Below are 16,919 nucleotides of genomic sequence, written 5' to 3'. Positions count from 1 at the left end.
GCAAATTTGTACGTCAATCAGGTGATCCAACCTGATATGCTGCCATTCATGAACAGCATTTGAGGGTGTATTTCCAATAGGATAACGCTCGTCCACATACTGCTGTTGTAACGCAACATGCTCTACTGAGTGCCTACACGTTGCCTTGGCCTGTTCGACCACCAGATCTGTCTCCAATCGAGCACATATGGGACACCATCGGACAGAAAACTTCAGCGGCATCCACAACCACCATTAACCGTCTTTGTATTGACCGACCAGGTGCAACAGGCATGGACTCCATCCCACAAACTGACATCCGACACTTCTACAACACAAGGCATCCACGTTGGCATGCCTACATTCAACATTCTGGCGGTTACGCCGGTTATTAACATACCAACATTTCACATTTGCAGTGGCTTATCTCGCACTTACATTAACCAATGGTCTTGCAGTGTTAATCACTTAAACATGTTACCTAGAGAAACCATTCCCGAAATTTCATTACTCTATGTTAATTATTTTTGGAGTCGTGATTTTTGTCCGTCAGTGTATCTGACGAACGTAGAGCTTGGAACAGTTTGCTGGACTAGATAACGAGTTATTTTGGGACAAGACGTCGCGCGTACTCTGTCTCAAGATTCGACCTGTGTATATGAACACAGAATAAAGAATATGCAACTTAAGTATTTTTTACAGTGTTCAGAAAACAGAACTACACCGTAAAGCTTTAAACAAAGAATTGTATGTAAATTGTTAATTACTAAAATAAACATTGTTGATTTACAAACAGGAAATTTCCTAAATCGCTTCGTAAACTGATATCAGCATAGCTCCCCCTCCCCCCCCCCCTTTCAAATAGAACGTTCTCCTTTTTCAAAATCGTATTAATCGTACAACCCTTAATATTATTCGAACTTCGGTCTTAGAGCCGTTTACTATGTTATTAGTTGGTTGTGTTTAATGTAACACGTGTAATTTCATAGTTGAAGTTACGGACAAGTTTGGAGGAACAGAAATGTTATTGGAGACAGCGACTAAAGATAACGAAAGATTGAAAGTAGATCAGAGTTTAATGTCCGGCCGACGAAGAGGTCATTGCAGACGGATCACAAGTTCGGAAAGTGGGAAGGGATGGAGCAGGAAGTCGGCCGGGGTAGCGATTTCGGGAAGCCACGGAAAACCTGAATCTAGATGGCCAGACATTGACATGACCTGCCGCCTGCCAATCTGGGTCCAATTATCAATGTGAATTTTCCCATCATCTTCTAGCAGGTCTTCTTAATGGTCTTTCCTTGTATTTTACACTACAGGAAAGAAGTTCGTTCAACTATCAGATATACATTCGTCGAGCTACATGTCCTGTTTACGTCTATTCCCTGCTCTATTAGCTTCTTTTTCCATCTCTCCTAGAAATTCCCATAAGGCATCTCACTGAGCAATCCCCTGTTTTTAATTGTGTTTGCGTTGAAACTCAATGTCTCATTGATGTAAGTCAAAACTGGCAATACACTGTAACGTCTAGTAAGAAACAAAAACAACATATTATGTAGTAACGAGAAAATTATATGTATCATATTGTGTTATTGTATAAAATTATGTATTTTTTTTTATTATTTATTTTTGAGAATATCTGCGTCGGCGAGTAATGAAACCGCCACAGACGATAAATGTCGAACAAAGATTAAAATAAGTAATTAGTATATAATACGTGACGAATAGCAATTTCTTTGTCTTCTTCATCTGGGAGTCGAACGAGTAAGATATCCTGTGTCGTAGTAGCGAACGCTAGTGTAGCATTCTTTTGTCGAGACTAAGCAATGTACGCCATTACGTGTGAATTCACAAAGGTCTGTAATCACTGAGATATTTAAAGGTTTTAATAGAGTTGTTTAAATGAAAACTTGTATTATTTATTGTTAAGCTTGCTTGCATATTATCCCATCCTGTTGAGACATTTTTCAGTTATATAAATATTATCTGTGGTGCTGAGCTGCGTGGAGAACGAAGAGCCGCTGCCGCGGCGTATTTAAACGACTTACAATATAGTCGAGCATACCGCAAGGAAGCGGTAAAATAATAGTAAAATAATATTATTTCTTTTAGCTCCCAGACTGGCAGTGAAGGTCAGCAGATTTTATGATGTGTTGCAGATTGACGCGGGCTGCTGATAGGATATAATTTACAGTGCAAATAATTTAATGTACCTTCAGAATCTGATAGGAATCTTGCTGTGCTCCGTTCTGATCTGGCAAACTTTATAGTGACAACGTATTTTTTAATGAGAGTCTCATGTTCTTGGGCTAGTCGTGGTATGAAATAGCATTTTAACGAGAAATAAAATCCACTGCGAACTTGTGTTTTTGAACGATCACACGGACTGTAACATCAGTGCTCATAACAAAGTAATTTCAACTTTTAATCACTATGAAGTAGGGAAGATATATTGATTCTTAGCATGAGTTGCAGTTACGAAAAATCGTTCCTTAAATTGTAGGCCAGATACAGAACAATAAGACTTCCATATATACATTTTATTCCGCTAAAGGGTAATGATGATAAAGAAAAGCAAAGAACAGCATTATTAACAGATATTTCGCGGCTCTTTTCGTATATGCGATAATAAAAAACGCGAAACTGTCGCCCAAAAACGCGGGGCCCAAATTTGCAGTGGCCACAAATATAAAATTTTATGTATTTTTCTTTCAGTGTTGATTGTTATGTATGTGTAGATATATATGTATTTAGTGATAAATGTATGTATGTATATCATGATCAATGCTATGTATTAATGAATGTGTAAACACTCTTTCATGACAAAACGTACTACTGCAAACGAGTCTGAGAAGACGATCCTGATAGTACTGAGAAGCTGTAACGACTACGTAATCCGGGGGCAGCCGAACCCCGAGATAAGATAAACTAAAGGTAAGACTACAGTGTAGTTGTCCTGTTTGTAGAAGTCGAGCTCCAGTGAAGTGATCTCATTTCGCTAGTGGTGTGCATATTGTGCGTAGTTTGATGTTAGTGTTTGTGACAGGACAAAGTTGATGGTAGATAGTAATTTTTAGTGTGCAGTTAGTGTAGATAAATTAACGTATTTTGTGTGCAAGGGGCAAAACTGTCAGACTTTGTGGTTTAGTAAGCAATTTATGAATATGGTTAAGTTGCGTAGTCAACGTCCGAGCAATATGGATACTGAGGAACAACAATTAGTTAGTGCAGGAAATGTGGAACCGGGTACCTCAAGTAGTACTAGTACTCTCTTTGAGGATATAACATGTGAGAATGTGGGGGCAGGGGCACAGGAAGTGGTGCCACCGCCCACTAGTCCTCAAGGGGATGTAGAGAAAGAAGTTGTACCACCACCAGAAAAGCAGGAACCAGAGAGTGGTAATCTGCCTGGTGGGTATTCGCTTCAGGCTATATTAGAGCGCGTGCTGAATTACCAGGCAGAATTTGCGCAACAGCAAGTCGAGCGAGACCGCCAGCAAGCTGAGCGAGATCGCCGGCAAGCTGAGCGGGACCAGCAACTTGTGCAATCGTTAGAAAACATGAAAAAAGAGATTGCAGATATGAAACAGAATTATGAGTCGATACCTAAGGCCGTGCAGGAGCTGACTGAACAGGTCAACAACCTGCAAGTAGCAAACGCTAACAGGGTAGACGAAATAGGTGTATTAGCCAATCGAGTAGAAAAGCTAGAAATAGATTCCACGCAGCTTGTAGAGCAGAAGTGGAACGAACAAGCAACTAAAATTGAAACAGAATTCAACTCATGGCTAGAAGTGAAGGAGTGTGAGATTGACAAGAACATTAATTCCCAAAGTACAAGCAGCCATAGCAAATAGAGGCTCCGAATCGTTCAGTACCGCAGTGAGTAGTCAGGTACAGAACGACGTGCAAACCATCAAACAAATACTCAGTGAGGATATTCCGCAGTGGCAAGTGAATATGAACAAACGGATATCCGACCTGGAGAAGGGTTTAGCACAAAGCAGAAAACATTTGGAACAGGAACCTCTGTCGCCAACAGCTCATGGTTTCGGCAACGCACAAACTTACACGCGATACAACAATGGGGAATCTGTAGTCGATAATGCGAAGAGCTGTAGCTTCGGTTCGGAGCACACAGCATATGTCCAAGGAGCAAAACCATGTAGTTCAAAAATATTAGTGGAAGAAAGTTTAATCAAAAATAGACAATTTCAAACGTTTACTACTGAACGGAAATCAGTACACCCAGTAGTATTCATAAAAAGCTTTAAAAATATCTTGCCCAGTGTGTGGAACGAAACACAGAAAATTCAATACGTAATGTCGTACATTCAAGGTGATGCAGCGTTGTGGGCTACAGAAGTAGCAGACAGCTGCATGACATATGAACAGTTCGAAAGGGCATTTCTATCGAAATATTGGTCGCCTTGTATACAAGAGCGGCTAAGAAAAGAAATATATAATCCCGAACCGTACTCACCTCGTCTGGGGAATTTGAGACGGTATTTTGAAAAATATATAAACAAAACACGCTACTGGGACGAGCCTATATCACCAAGAGACATAATAAGACTACTAAAATCACATTTACCCATTCATATCAAAGAGAAATTAATACACGTACCAGAAAGCGATATGGAAAACTTTCTGTCTGTTCTAGATTCTATAGACTTGATACAGGAAGACGCAAAATCAGCGTGTGATCACTCGCGGAATAATGGGTCAGGATGTAAACATGACAGAAATAGTAGTGCACAAAACCACAACCATGGAAATGGTGGGGGTGGTAACAAGCGGCAAGAACATTCGCAAAATGGTAGTAATGGCAGAGGCCAGAACGGGTATGGACAAACAACTTATAACAAAAGGCGTCGATTTGACGACCGGTACGAATCTGGAATGTCAGGGACCAACCGCTGGAAAAATGCGCGAGGTCAGTGGCAGAGCAATTATAGTGATAGTAATCGAAATTGGCAGCAAAATCAGCGAAGAAGCCCAGAGCGACAGGGTAATGACCGGTATGACAACAATAGACCACCGCCGCAAAACGCGCCTATTGCGCAGCCGTGGCGGCCGACAAATCAGAGTGTACATATAGTGGAGGTCGCGGACAATAGCCTTCCAAGTACTTCACAAGCAACTAATCCAACAAACTAGAATCGGCCTCGATATGCTCTCCATCGATGGCCGAGGGATGGAGTGAGAGCAACACGAGTGATAATAATATACCTGGGATACGTATGCTGCGATACAACGATGGTGTCAGTATGGATAAAGATCTACTGAACGAACCACACGAATGTAAGAAAGATAATAACGAAAATGTGCAAGCTATTATCGAAGCGAAAATCAATGATGTTGCAGTGAATATAATCATCGACACAGGTGCCTCAGTAAGTGTAATGAGTATGGAGTTATTTAAGGCACTGGGAAAAGGACATAGCATTCCGACTTTCCCGGTTAATAATTGTAAGGTGTCTGGAGCCATTGGTGCACAGAGCCAATCAGTTAAATACCAGGTGCAGGTAGAGATTTGTAAGGAGGGCGAAGCCATAGTGAGCTCGTTCCTCATTGTTAAAGGACTAAAGGTGGCCTGCATTCTGGGAGTGGATTTTCTCCGTGAGAGGGACGCATTGATCGACCTCTCCTTGGGGAAATTAAGCATAGTTAATAGGGGTAGGAGGATTGAGTTATCTATGATGAAATCGAAGGAGGTACTTGTGCCGTGTTGTAATCGAATTAATATCAAATGTAGGAACCCCTTGATGATTTGTCACATGCAGCAGACCTCTATTACCCGAATTTAGAGGATCGAAATTTTGAAACAAATGTTGAGGCATTTCAAACCAAAGTGCAGGAATCTGAAGGTTTAAGCGGTAAACAAAAGCAACAGTTGACGCAGCTGCTATCGGAATACACTATGGTATTTACCGACCGACCAGGAATAGTCAAAGGGTACCACTATCACATAGAGGTGATGCCCCACAAAACATACTGTCGCGCAACTTACTCCATCCCTTGGTCGAGGAGGGAAGTAGTGGCTAAAGAGATTCGGAAGATGTTGGCACACGAATGTAGCTATTTGTTAGCACATCCCCATACGGGGAAGATCAAAGGATTGTATCCACGTAAAGATGTGAAGTTATTTATTCAGTGACATATCACATATAAAGAGTAATAGTTGTAAGAAGATTTTAATTGTGTTTTAGAATATAAGTATGTTAGTATTAAGAAAGAAATTTGTGTGTAATGAAACTTGGAGGAAGTGGATTCAGAAAGTAGGCAATAGCTTACACAGGAAAGATTTTGTTTACAGACAATTAGAGCCATTTAAAAATCATAGGCTCATTAAGCAACGAATAATCTTCTTGTTGATAAAGTGAGGATTAATTTCTTGAATCATTATACACAGGATTAATTTCTTGAACCATTTTCTATGTGTAGTATGTAAGTGCAATTAATGATGCAATCTAATATAGTAAGGTAACTGTTGTAATTGTATTAGGATAAGGAACCCTGAGAGAGAGAGTCTTGACTAGCCAAACATGGACTCTGTAATATGCAACAATTATGTGATGTTTGCTGCCAGTAGTGATATGAGAACGACACTGGAGCATAAGCTAATCAAAAAACAAGCCCGTTCCGTGGAAAATCCGCTTTGTATATAACAATGCTTCAATTGAAGCCTGTGTACTTGGTACACGCCCTTGAATATTCATTACGCGATACGCGAATTAAGTCAACCAATGTGGAACCTACAATGTGGTCATATAGGAAAAATTATTAAAAATAATGCTAGTGCCAAATGAAGTATTTATTGATCAATATGCCCAAGTCAAGCTGTCATGCACATGGTAAAATCTGTTTGATAGATGGGTGATAACCAGGCAAGCTACACTGATAAGAAAATTTAAAAAAATTTTTACAAGAGGGCTGTATACGCCTAGTAACAATATGAAAAGTGTGTTGTGATAAGGTAAAAACAAATAGACGCCATGTAGATGAGAGTGAGCATGCGAAGAACAGTTAAAAGGTATTAAAAAATAAACTGTGTGCATAAACAATGGAGGAAAGGACGGAATATTGTGTGTAGCAGGGACAGAAAATGACTGTTTTATCTGCACCAATATATACGTCGATAAGTCTAGTGTTGAGTGACAGACTGTCCTAGTGCAGTGCTCAACGAACAATAGACAGTGTATAAAAACAGTAGTTATTGATCCGTTCGGAGTCGAGTTAAACGAACCTAGCTCGATGGGGACATGTAGTATGTGTGTTACGAAACATTTTCACGTGTTGAAAGACGCTCTGGCAGTGTACCAACCGTGGAGTGAGTGAAAATGTGTAGTACAATGTGCGTGTGACGAACCTTGAATAACAGTGTCACAATGCCACAAGAAACCTGTTATCACGCCAAACCATCCTGTGCATACCAGTGAAGCGACGGCTTACTGAACAATAAACGCGTTTAACAAGTTGCATCTTCTTCCACAGCTAGTAAGCTGTGTCCTTAAAGACAGTACACCGTTGTGGAATGTTTGTTTCATGCGCTACAACGGGGAGCCATGCGGAGAAGCCGAGACGAGTGTCGTGCCGCCAGCCAGCCGGTCGCGGTAAACCACTGCCACTCGCCGACATCGGTGAATGGTTCGCCGCGGTTCGCGACTGCTTGGGCGCCACGTTAGCACGACGTCGCTGTTACTGAGAGCCGGTCGTCGAACCCAGCGGCCGTCGGCACGCGGCGTTCCAGACGACGCTACTCAACAATTGCTTCGCGCCGCCAGCTCCGTACAACATTGTTGTCATTCAAATGAACTATCAAATATGTGTTTAATGCACTAACATGAATAGGGTTTAGTGGACACGAAATGACGTGACAAACATTTGTTTTTTCTTGAGTTATTCAATACGGACTCAAAGTATTCATTGGTTCAGTGATATATAGATTAATATGTTTTCGTCATGTTAATGAAGTATACTCGCATGAATGCTGGACATTTCAAACCAATTGTCGCGAGTAAATGCAAGGACGATTCATGATACTACTGTAAAAATGTGTAACAAGTGACTTTCATTACAATCCAAAACACAAATATTATATGGGTAACAAAGAGACTAAAGGTTTAACATGCTCTCACAAATAGCCTTTGTTATATGTGAACATTGGATAGAATCTGAACTTTTTGTGATCAAACTGGGTATTAAAACAAACCAGACGAGATGACCATGGCTCCGGCGCAGTTTTCCCAGGTTTTCTGATCGCACGTAGCCCGAATGGGGGAGCCAAATAAATGTAATGACCCTGGGACTAGGTTGATGGTCACCTCGCAAAGTGTAAGAACAGTATAAAAAGTGTAATTAAACCTACAGTGTAAAAGAACTAAGAAGTTTAAAGTGAATGTTCTAACCAAGGTAACAGACAATAACCAAACAGACGTTAGTGGCAGCATATTGCCGAACATTCTTAACGTTAGTCAATTGCTGCCAGGGGGCATTGTAACGTCTAGTAAGAAACAAAAACAACATATTATGTAGTAACGAGAAAATTATATGTATCATATTGTGTTATTGTATAAAATTATGTATTTTTTTATTATTTATTTTTGAGAATATCTGCGTCGGCGAGTAATGAAACCGCCACAGACGATAAATGTCGAACAAAGATTAAAATAAGTAGTTAGTATATAATACGTGACGAATAGCAATTTCTTTGTCTTCTTCATCTGGGAGTCGAACGAGTAAGATATCCTGTGTCGTAGTAGCGAACGCTAGTGTAGCATTCTTTTGTCGAGACTAAGCAATGTACGCCATTACGTGTGAATTCACAAAGGTCTGTAATCACTGAGATATTTAAAGGTTTTAATAGAGTTGTTTAAATGAAAACTTGTATTATTTATTGTTAAGCTTGCTTGCATATTATCCCATCCTGTTGAGACATTTTTCAGTTATATAAATATTATCTGTGGTGCTGAGCTGCGTGGAGAACGAAGAGCCGCTGCCGCGGCGTATTTAAACGACTTACAATATAGTCGAGCATACCGCAAGGAAGCGGTAAAATAATAGTAAAATAATATTATTTCTTTTAGCTCCCAGACTGGCAGTGAAGGTCAGCAGATTTTATGATGTGTTGCAGATTGACGCGGGCTGCTGATAGGATATAATTTACAGTGCAAATAATTTAATGTACCTTCAGAATCTGATAGGAATCTTGCTGTGCTCCGTTCTGATCTGGCAAACTTTATAGTGACAACGTATTTTTTAATGAGAGTCTCATGTTCTTGGGCTAGTCGTGGTATGAAATAGCATTTTAACGAGAAATAAAATCCACTGCGAACTTGTGTTTTTGAACGATCACACGGACTGTAACATCAGTGCTCATAACAAAGTAATTTCAACTTTTAATCACTATGAAGTAGGGAAGATATATTGATTCTTAGCATGAGTTGCAGTTACGAAAAATCGTTCCTTAAATTGTAGGCCAGATACAGAACAATAAGACTTCCATATATACATTTTATTCCGCTAAAGGGTAATGATGATAAAGAAAAGCAAAGCACAGCATTGCTAAAAGTATTTCACGTAACTCTTTTCGTATATGCGATAATAAACAAAAACGTGAAAACACTCTCAATGTAAACTTTCTTTTTCAGTCACAGAAGAAGGTTATGTATGGCAATCGTATTTAGATTACCAAACCAGACCAAATTATTTTACCCTTCTGTTTATTTCTTTAACTGTCCAAATGTAATCATAAATTTGCAATCAGATAAACGCACTGGTTGCACTTTTATGTTTCTTTTAATTGCCACGATCTGTGTCGGACCGAAGGCCACTTTCCATTGACTATCTGAACAATATTTTTTTTTAAAAAAAAGTACAATGGAATAAGTTACATGCCAAAGAAAGTAACAACAAACACCAAAAGCGAACGTCTAAAATAAATAATGTTGCAATAACATCTCGTCAAGAAACATCGCCACACAGCATAGCAAAATAACTAATGTTGTATAGCAGCTCCTTCACAATTTAAGAAAACAATATTCACTCTAAGACCGAAGAAACGACACACGACGAAGAAATTATCCTAATACAACGGAAATCAGCAGATGTGATGTACATGCACAACAAACAAATGATTATAGTTACAGAAAAATTGGATGATTTATTCGAGAAAAAGAGCTTCACAAATTAAGCAAGTTAATAACGCGTTGGTCCACCTTTCGCCCTTATGCAAACGGTTATTGATATGCATTCATTGACAGAGCTGTCAGATGTCCTCCTGACGGATGTGCCAAATTCTGTCCAATTGACGCGACAGATCGTCAGAATACCAAGCTGGTTGGAGGGCTCTGCCCGTAAGGCTCCAACTCCAAACTTTCTCAGCTGGGAAGAGAACCGGCGCCCTTACTGCCAAGGAAGGCTCTGACAAGCACGAAAACAAACAGTAGAAACCCTCGCCGTATGTGTGTGTGTGTGTGTGTGTGTGTGTGTGTGTGTGTGTGTGTGTGTGTGTGTGAGGGGGGGGGAGGAGGGGGGAGCGTTGTCTTGCTGAAATGTGAGCCCAGGATGGCTTGCCACGAAGGATAACAAAACGGCACATAGAATATCATCAACTTAACGTTGTGCTCAAAGGGTAACGCGGATGACAACCAAAGAACCAAAGGGTTCCTGCTATGAAAAGAAATGGCACCCCAGACTACCACTCCTGGTTCTCGGGCCGTATGACGTGCGACAGTTTGGTTTTCCACTGCTGTCCGGGGCGTCTCCGGACACGTCTTCTCTGGTCATCGGAGTTTAGTTCGAAATGCCACTCATCACTGAAGACAAGTGTACTCTAGCCACTGAGATTCCAGGCTGAGAATTATGAACAGGGCTCGCCAACCAGTTTGGTATTCTCTTCAATAAACTATGCAATTTTTCTGAAACTATAATCATTTTGTTTCGGGTGGAGTGACAGTTTATAAGGAGGACCAGCAGACAGAGGTGAAGATGAACTGTGAGAATCAAATAAGCCTAAGGACAAAGCACAGAATGAATTTTCACTCCTCGTCATAGGAGTGTGCACTGATTTCAAACTTTTATCAGATTAAAACTGTGTGTCGGACTGGGATTCCAACGTGGGACCTTTGCCTTTCGCGGGCAAGTGCTCTACCGGCTGAACTATCCACGCACGACGCGGTCTCAGATCTTTACTTCCGCCAGTACGTCATACCCTACCTTCCAAACTTCACAGAACTTCTCTTGCATACCTTGAGGGATTAGCAGTCCTGGAACAAAAGATACTGCGGAGACATGGCTTCACCACAGCCTGGGTAGGTGGGAGATGAGGTACTGGCGAAAGTAAAGCTGTGAGGGGCCTCGGGAGTCGTGACTGAATAGCTCAGTTGGTAGAGCAGACAAAAGGTAAAAGTTTCAGGTCGTGTCCCGGTCCCGCACACAGTGTTAATGTGCTAGAAAGTTTCATAAGTACAGTGCTTTGAAAGTAAAACAAAATACACAAATACACGAAATTTAAAAGATTTGGTTGGATGTATAAGAGAAAGAAACGAAAAAAGACAGCAGACGACACTCAGAGAACCTAAGACGAAAGCAGAGTCGAATTTGGGAAGCCAGCGGTAGCAATCAAGTGAAGACAACAAGTGCATCTCCGCACGCAAACAAGATGTTTACGCGACGTGAATGCTGTTTACTTAAGTGAGGCACACGTATTGTGTAAAGTTGAAACCTAGTCAACAGCACAGTGTCGTCAGTATAATGATGGTGTTTCAAATATGTTTCTTTAACAACTATTACTTCTTCATTTTCCCAGTGCAGACTCGCTCTAGGGCTACTGAGAATTGTTAAGGCATTACGAAATCTTGTCGCTGGCCTGGCTCTTTAAATGTTTAATATCTCACGAGCCTGATCAAGTCTGATGGAAGCTTCAGCACCGGCCGGGGTGGCCGAGCGGTTCTAGGCGCTCAGTCGGGAACCGCGCGACCGCTACGTCGCAGGTTCGAATCCTGCCTCGGGCATGTATGTGTGTGATGTCCTTAGGTTAGTTAGGTTTAAGTAGTTCTAAGTTCTAGGGGACTGATGACCTCACAAGTTAAGTCCCGTAGTGCTCAGAGCTATTTGAACATTTTTTGAAGCTTCAGTATTGGAACGGTCACTTCCGTGCAATAACACTGGCGGAATCAATATACGAGTATTTCCACTCAACGGCTGCTACGAGTAGTATAGCCTATTGCTGAAACTGTGACGAAAAATTTCTCAAAGTCTATGAATCCCAGAGAATGTGGTAAGTCTTCTCATTGCTCCACTCAATAATTTTATTAAACACTTGCATGTGGCCCACCGTACTAACCTGACTTCCGAAGTCTGCTTGCCACTTTGTTTCATCAGAATCGAATGTTTTCTCAGTGCATTTGGTGAAATTTTTAGTGCTTACATCACCAAAGGACTGACAGGACTGCAGTTTTTCATACCTTGTCCGTCTTCTTTCTCATGCAGTAGATTACCGATTTCCTCCAGTTTGGGAAGGGTCTTCTTTCTCACACATTCTGTAAACAATTTCGCATGTTCCTATTGCAGCATTTTACCTCAAGCTTTAACCATTTTTATTGGAATACCTTCACTTCCACACACATCTTCTACCTGCGGACTGCCATAATTTTCTTAATTTACAGCAGCGAAAACAGAGAAGGTGTAAAGAATTGGAAAAACATTGGTGGTCTATTAAATTTATACCAAAATGTTCGGTGAACTGAGGTAAATTTCAGACTGTAATCAGACTAAAGTAGAATGTGACATCAAAGTTGGATAACACGGAAGACATAAATGATTTCTTTTTTAAGGAGCACCAAGTATGAGTTATCACATATTTCAGGATTTCTAGACAAGTTTTCGCTTATTCCGAGTTTACAGATAGCCAACAAAACTAGGGTTTAGACTTGTCGATTTGTTAAGCAACTCTAACAGGTAAAATAGTGAGAATAAAAAAAATTTTTTTAAACAGAGGAATAGCGCAAAATGAATACAAAGAACCACAACTATTTTCTAAAGAGTTGAAATCGTGTTCGAATTTCGTTTCAGAGATGTAGACGAACTGTGCTTCTGATATCAACACTGTATAATATTTGTGTAGCTTTTTTTTCTTTATTTTTCGACCGGCTACGAGCTTCCACAATGAACTTCCGTATTCCATAGTGCAAACGTGAGATTAGGCGCAAAATTATCTCTACTAGCACCGAAACTGACAACCAGTATCCTGAAAGATTGTTCAGTGAAGGCTAACTAAGTTGGTGAATTCACTTACTTTAAGTAACCGAAAAGGGAGTGCGAACGGATAATGCAAAAAATAATCAGGAAATTAGAAATGAAACAGATACCATTTAGGAAAATGAATGCCGCATTGAAAAGTAAGTATGTAATATGCCTGAAAAGTAAGGTCAGCAAGTACTGTAGGATAAGGATTCTAATCTATGGTAGTCAAATATGCAGCTCAGTGGCACAAACCATCCAGAAACTGAGAACTTTCCAGTGACTAATAACAAGCATTCTGTCAATAATAACGCGAGAGGCAGGTAGGAATGAAGGGACGTCTCATTGGCTGCTAACGAATCGAAATGCGGTAAAGTGTGCAAATTTTACGTTCACTGCTAAATGACATTCTTCCTTACACGTTCTGTGCGATTATGTTTTGAAAAAAAAATGGTTCAAATGGCTCTGAGCACTATGGGACTTAACATCTCAGGTCATCAGTCCCCTAGAAATTAGAACTACTTAAACCTAACTAACCTAAGGACATCACACACATCCATGCCCGAGGCAGGATTCGAGCCTGCGACCGTACCGGTGGCGCGGTTCCAGACTGTAGCGCCTAGAACCGCTCGGCCACGCCGGCCGGCGCCGTCAGAGGTATCAGAACGATTTTCGCTTATAAATTTCGGCTCCGTCGTTTCCAGACTCGGGTTTCTTACCTCAAATTGATATATTTATCCTTCTCCACCACCCGTGAAAGTTTGTAACATCACGGAATCACGCTGTGTATGTAACTGTAGACGAAGACGCTCGTCCATAACAACTGTAGTCGACACATACTTGGTATTGCGTAGCACGTCAGAGAAATCCGGCGCGTCAGTTGACCTCTAATTGTTACCCAAAGCAGTAAAGAGGTAGATTGCCACCAGAATTTAATGCCTGGATATGAACAGACATTGACTTTGACCTTGACAAGCACAGTGACGACCTCTCACAAATAAACTACTACAGCTGTCTCTTTCACTTCTTACGTAATTCATTACGGCTTCAAAAGTGAATTTGCTTAAATGATCACTGATGTGACTGAGGGCTGGCGATGCACTGCAACAGCCATTAACCGTACAACTAACTTGTAAGCAAATGTGAACTTGAACGGAAGCACTGACTCACGTGAAGGCAGACAGCCGGTTTCGCAGAGCCCGCCGAGTTGTTTCGCAGGCGGCCGACGCTATAACTGCTCGCGAAGCAGCTTGCTGCGGCTATATAGCGGGACGTGGCCGTGTGACGGCGGCTGACGCTACGCCATCTCTTACCGGGGTTTCTCGCTACCGAGACAGAGTCAGTTCGCGCCGCCCCCGTACCCTTTGCGTTGTGAATCATGGGCAAAAGTTCATTTTTTCACCGAGTAAACTTAGCACTGCGCAAACCAAGAGACGTATCTTTACAGCGCTCCATCTTATCAGTACCAACGACCGTGAGAGCAGCCCTTACCGGGGATGTGACGTAAACTGTTACAAATAAGACCGTGGAAACAACAAGCTAACATTACGAACGGCAGCCACTGTTAAAGTGGTGTGATGGTTTCGGCGCTTGGCCTGCGCGGTATTTCAAAGTGCAACATCACGCGTGTTGCACTCCTAGATGTTACGATTGCTATACCGATAACGCAGCGCCATCCGGCGTTACAACAAAGATCATGTGAAGCCAAAACAACAACAAAAAGAAAACAAATTTCTCCTTCCGTTCTTCGAGACAGACAGGGGAAGGAAATTTAGCGTCTAGCATTGCGTCGACGACGATATAAGACACCGCACATAAGCACGCATAGGAAAAGCACTGGCCTAGGAAATTGGACATGTCCTCTTTCAAAGGCACCATCCCAGCATTTGTGTAAAATGATCTATGGAAACCAAAGACAGTCTAATCTGGATGGCTAACGGGAATCTGAACTTTGGTCCTCCCAGGTGGACTCACATTTCGTGCCTAGTATTTTCTGCTTTTTAATTTTAGCTCTAAAAGGCGTTGTATGAGCACATTGCCATTATACGGATACCAATGTAGATATCATGCGAAAAACATATCCTCCAGTAAATAGCATGTTATATCGATGGCTTTCGAAATGCTTAAGTGCCAATCCAGTGGTCATTGTCCAGACGGACGTAGCGTTTACTACTGAATGCAGGTAATACTAACATTCATGAAAACCTTTTTAGACTCTGTTTCCGCGGGCGGTTACCGCCAGTCATTCTCGACATCACACTGTTACTATACAGCGTATCCTAGGAGAAACGGTTAATATTCTGAGATATGATTGCAGTGAACATTCGAAAAAAAAATTCTAGTAAAGATGGGCTCCAAAAAGCGTACCTTAAGAGCTGTGAGCATTTGTTCATCTTCGCTACTGTCAAACACATTTCTTCTATCGAACAAGTGATCATAGTTCTTAAGGTATGCATTTTAGACCCCAAGTTTAACTGACTATTTTTTATTGTTTTTATCCATATTACCTCCTCCTAAAATATGGAAAGCAAAGATCTTGCAGTAGAAGAGATTTGTTTCACAGTATCGAAAATGTAGAAGTGCTCATAGCTCTTAAGATATGTATTTTAGAGCCAATTTTCAGTAGCCTTTTTCTTTTGAATTTTCACCCCTATCACTTTTATGAATAGTTATTATTTCTCCTGGGACACTCTGTATTTAGTCAAAGAGAAAAAAATTATACAAACATCGAAAGGTGTTGACATAAGATGCAACAGAGATTGAGATCTTTCTCGAATTCTTTACGAATTGTTTATGTCTGTGGAATCATGTTGCACGAAGCATTTTTAAGAAATTTTTTATTCTCGTGATAAATCTGCTTTACCTTTCTTGATAAACTGAGATGTCTCCATTCTAGTCTATTTATATAGTAGTAAACACAGAATAAGTCGCAAGGTAAGCAAAATAGATCTACAAAGCTACAAATCATAAATCATGGGGTAACTCAATAGCAGGGAAACTCTTTGCTTTTCGTACGTGTCTCGGTAACAAGAAAGGAGGTTCGTGCCGGCCGGAGTGGCCGTGCGGTTCTAGGCGCTACAGTCTGGAGTCGAGCGACCGCTACGGTCGCAGGTTCGAATCCTGCCTCGGGCATGGATGTGTGTGATGTCCTTAGGTTAGTTAGGTTTAATTAGTTCTAAGTTCTAGGCGACTGATGACCTCAGAAGTTAAGTCGCATAGTGCTCAGAGTCATTTTGAAAGGAAGTTCGTCAAGAACAGTAACATTCAGCTAAAACGTTAAAAAGTCAGAGTAAATTGTAGTAAGGCGTACTAAGTGCAATGTGCAACATAGAAGATGGACACCATTGCAATGGAACAGACAAACTGCAGCAAGTGGGAAAATGTGGGAGCCTCGTTAAGAAAGGTCGAGAGCACGAGACAGAAGCGTAAAATCAGATATACAGAAATGTGCCATTTAAGAGAAATAATAATTTGCCGTGATATTATGCCACACAAATGAAACTATAATTCTGTATCGTTTCCTGGACACACATTCCCAGATGAAGGGTGATACAATGGTTGTTTTAAAGGGAAATCATTTGTGAGAAGTTAAATCTCGGAGCAGGACCAAGAATAAAATATTGACAGCTGCCTTTAGCAGACAGTGTTCTAGCAATATAGCTTACTCATTGTACCCACTGGATGAAATGAAACTTCAG

The 16,919-nt window shown here is 41.0% G+C and overlaps 1 protein-coding gene across 1 annotated transcript in view; it reads right to left on the bottom strand.

Annotated features, from left to right (window-relative positions):
• LOC126484241 (probable cytochrome P450 6a13) overlaps nt 1–14,445 on the bottom strand; it is a 97,847-nt gene extending 83,402 nt beyond the window's left edge. Inside the window, exon 1 of the mRNA XM_050107655.1 lies at nt 14,392–14,445. The gene's annotated coding sequence lies outside the window, so the exon portion shown is untranslated. The remainder of the gene's footprint in view (nt 1–14,391) is intronic.
• Between the last annotated feature and the right edge of the window lie 2,474 nt (nt 14,446–16,919).

The sequence above is a fragment of the Schistocerca serialis genome, chromosome 6 (genome assembly GCF_023864345.2).
Source record: "Schistocerca serialis cubense isolate TAMUIC-IGC-003099 chromosome 6, iqSchSeri2.2, whole genome shotgun sequence".
NCBI classification, from domain to species: domain Eukaryota; kingdom Metazoa; phylum Arthropoda; class Insecta; order Orthoptera; family Acrididae; genus Schistocerca; species Schistocerca serialis.
The sequence above is the reverse complement of the archived record's forward strand: the minus strand, read 5'-3'. Positions and strand labels throughout refer to the sequence as shown.